General features: G+C 45.8%; 2 pseudogenes; both read left to right on the forward strand.

The window, feature by feature from the left end:
- Positions 1-3,444: 3,444 nt before the first annotated feature.
- Positions 3,445-3,577, forward strand: LOC143955935 (U2 spliceosomal RNA; annotated as a pseudogene).
- A 1,161-nt stretch (positions 3,578-4,738) lies between these two features.
- On the forward strand, positions 4,739-4,836 carry LOC143956019 (U2 spliceosomal RNA; annotated as a pseudogene).
- The last annotated feature ends 1,215 nt before the right edge of the window (positions 4,837-6,051 follow it).

Consider the following 6,051-nt stretch of genomic DNA (forward strand, 5'->3'; position numbering starts at 1 on the left):
ATCCATATGCTGGTCCCACAGGCAAGCAATTCCCTTACACACATCACACACACTGACACACATCACACAGGCTGAGGCTTAGTCCCCTGACTCCCCATTGTGTGCTCATGGTCATTATGATGATCAAAGCACAGCAGGTTCTCTATGGCTCTGTCAGTGTAACATGCTGTGTGGTTGTGATTTTCTTAATATATGGCTGTGCTGTGTGTTACAGACTATAACTCAGCACAGCCATAAGAAAGTCAGCACCACACAGCATGTTACACTGACAGAGCCATAGAGAACCTGCTGTGCCCTGATCATCATAGTGACCATGAGCACATAGTGAGATGCTACTTTACACATGTGATGGGGGAAGGGACAGTAAAAACACACAGCCAAGATGCATTTGTACCACCCCCAAATCACTCCCCTTTAAGAATTTTTCACCCAAGCCTTGCAATCAGGTCCGCCTGTCAGTTTTTCCTGTGGACCAGTGGGTGCAGTAGCTGTGTATGATGGGCACAGTGGCTGCGTTTGATGGCACAGTAGCTAAGTTTGATGGGCACAGTGGCGGCAATTGATGGCACAGTAGCTATGTTTGATGGCACAGTGGCGGAAATTGATGGGTACAGTAGCTACGTATGATGGCACAGTGGCGGCAATTGATGACACAGTGGCAGCAATTGATGGGTACAGTAGCTGCGTATGATGGCACAGTAGCGGAAATTGATGGCACAGTGGCGGCAATTGATGGCACAGTGGCAGCAATTGATGGGTACAGTAGCTGCGTATGATGGCACAGTAGCGGAAATTGATGGCACAGTGGCAGCAATTGATGGGTACAGTAGCTGCGTATGATGGCACAGTAGCGGAAATTGATGGCACAGTGGCGGCAATTGATGGGTACAGTAGCTGCATATGATGTTCATATGATTTTCAGTTTGTTTGCATCCCCCTCATAAATTTTGAGCATCGCCTGCCACTGATGTGGACCGATTGAAAGCCCCATGTAGGTCTACAGGAGTCCAGATATGAATTGACTTGTGTCCATTCAGGTAAAAAAATAAAATAATAGAATAATAATGGTTATTAAAGCGGAGTTCCACCCAAAAGTGGAACTTCTGCTCATCTTCTTCCTCCCCCCCTCCGGTGCCACAATTGGCACCTTTTGAGGGGGAAATGGGGGGGGGGGGTATAGGGTATCAGCTATCCTTTTCCACTTTCAGGATTCCCTGCCACAGAGCTGTGATGTCACCGCGGGGCTCCCTCCTCCTCCTCTGGCCCCTGGGCCAAACGGGGAGAGAAGCGGGGCCTCGTGCATGTGCAGTAGGGTTTCCGGCGTGAAGCTGAAAGGCTACACTGCCGGGTTCCCTTACCCATAATGGTGGTGGAGCACCCAACAGCTGATGGAAACATCCGCTGCGGGTGTCGAGATCATTGGACTCCAGGACAGGTAAGTGTCCATTTATTAAAAGCCAGCAGCTGCAGTATGTGTAGCTTCTGGCTTTTAATGTTTATTTTTTTGGGGGTGTAACACCACTTTAAAGGTTCACCTTTTGGAACATCTTACATGTTTCAGCTCCTGCCACCTTTCCCCCAGATTTTGTGACAGCATGGGGTCAAGGGCGGAGCCAGGGGTGGGGTTGTGGGCGGGACCAAGGGGCCCTGTCAGGTATGCTCTATGGGGCCCCATGATTTCTAACAGCGGCCCTGCATAGAGGCCTGATGATGCACCACCCAAGAGGCAATAATCGCCCTGGATGAGTGTGCTCTAACATAAGAAAGAAGAATTTTCTTCTTTAAGTTGAAGCTAAAACAATCACTGGACGAATCCATTTGGAAAATAGTAGATTATGACACTGCCTGTCCAAATTTCAGACCCTCTGGCAGTACAAACAAAACATGTGTTTTGCGAACCTAAGCGGTTGCCTTTGAATAGCCTCTGATCGCTCTTACTACATCAAGGGAATGTAGTGCCTTCTTTTCCCTAAATTGAAGCTCTGGGGAGAAAAAAGCAAGGATAATATCTTGGTTTAAATGAAAAACCTGTTACCACTTTTGGATGAGGAAATAAAACCACCTCATCTCTACGCATGATCAAATATGGCTCTTTACAAGACAGAGCCGCTAGTTCCAATACTCTTCTAGCAGAAGAAATGGCAACCAGAAAGATTATCTTTCTTGTCAAAAGAACCAAGGGAATCTCTCATAAAGGCTCAAACGGCTGAGTCAGCAAAGCCGATAAGACCAAATTTAAATCCCAAGGATTTAGAGGTGCCTTGATAGGGGGAATAATCCATGTTACCCCCTGAATAAGCTACGCACCAAGATTGGAAAGCAAGAGGCCATTGAAAAAACACTGACAAGGCCAGGATCTGCCCCTTGGTAGAAGTCAAGGCCAGCTTCATTTCAGCTCCCATTTGTAGGAATCAGGGATCCTGCCTATAACATACTTCCTGGGGTGCCAACCCCTGGATCCACATCAAAAAACATGCCTTCCAGACCCTATAGTAAATGATTCTTGAAGCCGGCTTCCTGGCATCAAAGTTGACACTACCAAAGGAGATCACCCACAATCCTTTTTAAAGTGGGATTCAACAGTCAAACCTGTTAAATTTTTCGTCCGTAAGGTAGGATGAAATACCGGACCTTGTGCGAGAAGGTCTAGCTATAATGGTCGAAGGACTCCTACTGCCATCTTTATGATCTTGGTAAATCAAGAACTTGTGGGGCCCGCTGGGGCCACCAGAATCACCTCCTTTCGTTCCTGCTTGATCCTGTGAAGAAGGCGCTGAAGTAGCAGAACTGGAGGAAACGCATAGATCAGTGAAAAACTGATCCCATGGAAAGATTAATGTGTCTGTTCCGCCTGCTAGTGGATCCCTTGTTCTCGACACAAAATTGTTGACTTTGTTGTTGAATTTCGATGCGAATAGGTCCATGTCCGGAATACCTCTGACATATCGCTAGGAAGAAGTCGGGGTGAAGAGACCATTCTCCCTGAATAATTATTGGCGACTCAAGTAGCCCACCTGCCAATTCTCTATTCCTGCAATGAAAATTGCTGATAGGCAAGGAATGTTGTGTTCTGCCCAAGCTAGAACCTTATTCACCTCTTTTTGGGCTGCTGGACTTCTCGTGCCCCCCTGGTGATTGATGTAAGCCACCGCTGTGGCCTTGTTGGACTGAATCCTGACAGGACAGTCCCGTAGTCTGACCGTCCAAGATTCTAGGGCCAGACGTACTGCCCAAATCTTCCAAAATGTTGATAGGCAAGGTCCTCTAACCTGGACCATGTCCCCTGGACAGAATCTTCTTCCAGGGCTGCTCCCCAGCCTAGAAGGCTGGCATCTGTTGTTAATACTTCCCAGGATACAGGTAGAAAAGATTTTTTGCTGGATAACAACCACCAATTTAGGCTCTGAATGTCGGGAGCCAAGCGTATTAGAAAAAAACAAGGCCATCGCTTCTCTGCCTTTTGGCTAAGATCAAGTGTAGTATCTGTTCTTATCAGTTTAACCCTTTCATGACTAAGTCTATTTTCGGCATTTGGTGTTTACAAGTTAAAATCCATATTTTTTGCTAGAAAATTACTTGGATCCCCCAAACATTATATATGTATTTTTTAGCAGAGACTCTAGAGAATAAAACGGCGATTGTTGCAATATTTTATGTCACACGGTATTTGCGCAGCGGTGTTTTAAAGGCAACTTTTTGGGAAAAGGGACACTTTCATGAATTAAAAAAAAAAAAAAAACAGTAAAATTAGCCCAATTTTTTGCATAATGTGAAAGATAATGTTACGCCGAGTAAATAGATACCAAACATGTCACACTTTATAATCGCACGCACTTGTGGATTGACAACAAATTACGGTACCTAAAAATCTCAATAGGCGACGCTTTAAAAAATGTTTACGGTTACCAGGTTAGCGTTACAGAGGAGGTCTAGTGCTAGAATTATTGCTCTCGCTCTGACGATCGCGGCGATACCTTACATGTGTGATTTGAACACCGTTTACATACGCGGGAGCGACTTCCGTATGCGTTTTCTTTGCTTCGCGAGCTCGCGGGGACGGCGGGCGCTTTAAAAAAAAATTTTTTTTTTTTTTTTATTTATTTTAAAATGACTAAATTGTTTTAAAAAAATAAATAAAATTTTGATCACTTTTATTGCTGTCACAAGGAATGTAAACATCCCTTGTGACAGTAATAGGTGGTGACAGGTACTCTTTATGGAGGGATCGGGGGTCTAAAAGACCCCCCACCCCTCCTTTACACTTCAATGTATTCAGATCGCCGAAAATGGCGATTCTGAATACCGTATATTTTTTTAAAACCGGCGCCATTGGCAGCCAAGTAAATGGGAAGTGACGTCATGACGTCGTTTCCATGTTTACTATGAGGAGACTGGAACAAAGCCGATTACGGCTTCGTTCCAGTTCCTCCCCAGTGGCCGGAGGCAGCGCAACTTGAATCGGTGCTCCCGATCGAACGGGAGCACCGGTAACAGTGGCGGGAGGTGGCGGGGGGGGGGGATGTCCCCTCCCGCTCCTCCGGCATAACAGCCGATCGGCTTTTAGCCTCATCGGTTGTTATGGCTGGAAAGCCAATCGCCTGCTGAAGAAAACGGTACCGGGATGATGCCTGCAGGTGCGGGCATCATCCCGGTATACCCCCCGAAAGCAGAGTACGCAGATCTGCGTACGCTCGGCGGGAAAGGGTTAATATCTGATACGTCCCCTATCTGGGGACCATATATTAAATGGATTTTTAGAACAGGGAGATGGAAGAAGAGCTTGCTCTGTCCACTCCACGCATAGACCTGGTATTGCAGTACTTCCAGGACCGGTGCACGAAAAAAAAAACAAAGAAAAAAAAAAACAAGGCCTGAATCTTTTTATTAGAGACCAACAGGATGGTGTTTTGAAGCAGTCTTGAGTGAAAACTGCACGAGGGACAGCATCGAAGGAGGCCACCATTTCCTCTAACAATCTCATGCATAGTCGAATGGAAAGATTTTTCCTTGTTTTGATAAGATGAATTAGTCCTACAATGGAACTGATTCTTGTTTGGGGTAAGAATACCTTCTTCTGTAAGGTATCTATTATCAGCTCCAAATACTGTCATCTCCTTGATGATTTTAAGGAGGATTTTTCTAGGTTGAGTATCCAACCCAGAGATTCCAGGTAGTTACAGCTGTGATCAGACTCTGGTTTAGACCTGAGACTGAATGATCTATTAAAGGTAGATCGTCTAAATAGGCTAGGACCGTTATGCCTTGAGCCCTTAAATTGGCTAAAGGAGGTGCCAGAATCTTCCAGAACACCCATGGTGCTGTGGCTAAACTGAATGGCAGGGCTACAACTGAAAATGATAATTTAATATTTCAAAGCGCAGAAATTTCTGGTGAGCGGGAAATATTGGCACATGGAGATATGCATCCTTGATATCGATTGAAGCCAAAAAACTCGCCTTCCTTAAAGGATGGACACAACCATCGGATTGACTCCATGCGAAAGGATCGAATGTTTAAGTGCCGATTCAGATCTTTGAGATCTAGAATGGGTCTTACCTCTTCGTTTGGTTCTGGAACCGTAAAAGGTTTGAATCAAAACCGGGGGCCCTGTTCCACTAAGGGAACCTCTGATATCACCAACTGGGATAATAGATGAACCAGAGCCAGAAAGAAAGACTTCCTTTTCTCTGGATCCTTGGGAACATTTTCCCTTAGAAAAAAATGAGGAGTCGGAAACTCTCGGAACTATAGTCGTAACCTAGAGAAAAAACTGCAGAAGTCACCCATCTGAGAGAATTGCAGTAGCCTTCCCCCCACCCGAGCGAGAGGGGGCACCCCTTCATGAGGAGGTTTTAGCATTCTGCTTTGTGGGCTTTCTGCCCCAAGATCTCTTCTGGTGCTGCCCTTGGGGACTTCCCCTTGAACCTGATGGTGAGGCTGTCGAGACTGCCTAGAGGCTGATGCCCCTGGCACAGGAAAGGCAGCACGATTAAGGAAGAATATTTGAACTTTTTCTTTACTGGTAAAAGAGAGTTTTTCCCATTAGAGATC

Source organism: Lithobates pipiens, unplaced genomic scaffold (genome assembly GCF_037356315.1).
Source record: "Lithobates pipiens isolate NorthernLeopardFrog02 unplaced genomic scaffold, aLitPip1_a1.2 Scaffold_10, whole genome shotgun sequence".
Lineage (NCBI taxonomy): Eukaryota > Metazoa > Chordata > Amphibia > Anura > Ranidae > Lithobates > Lithobates pipiens.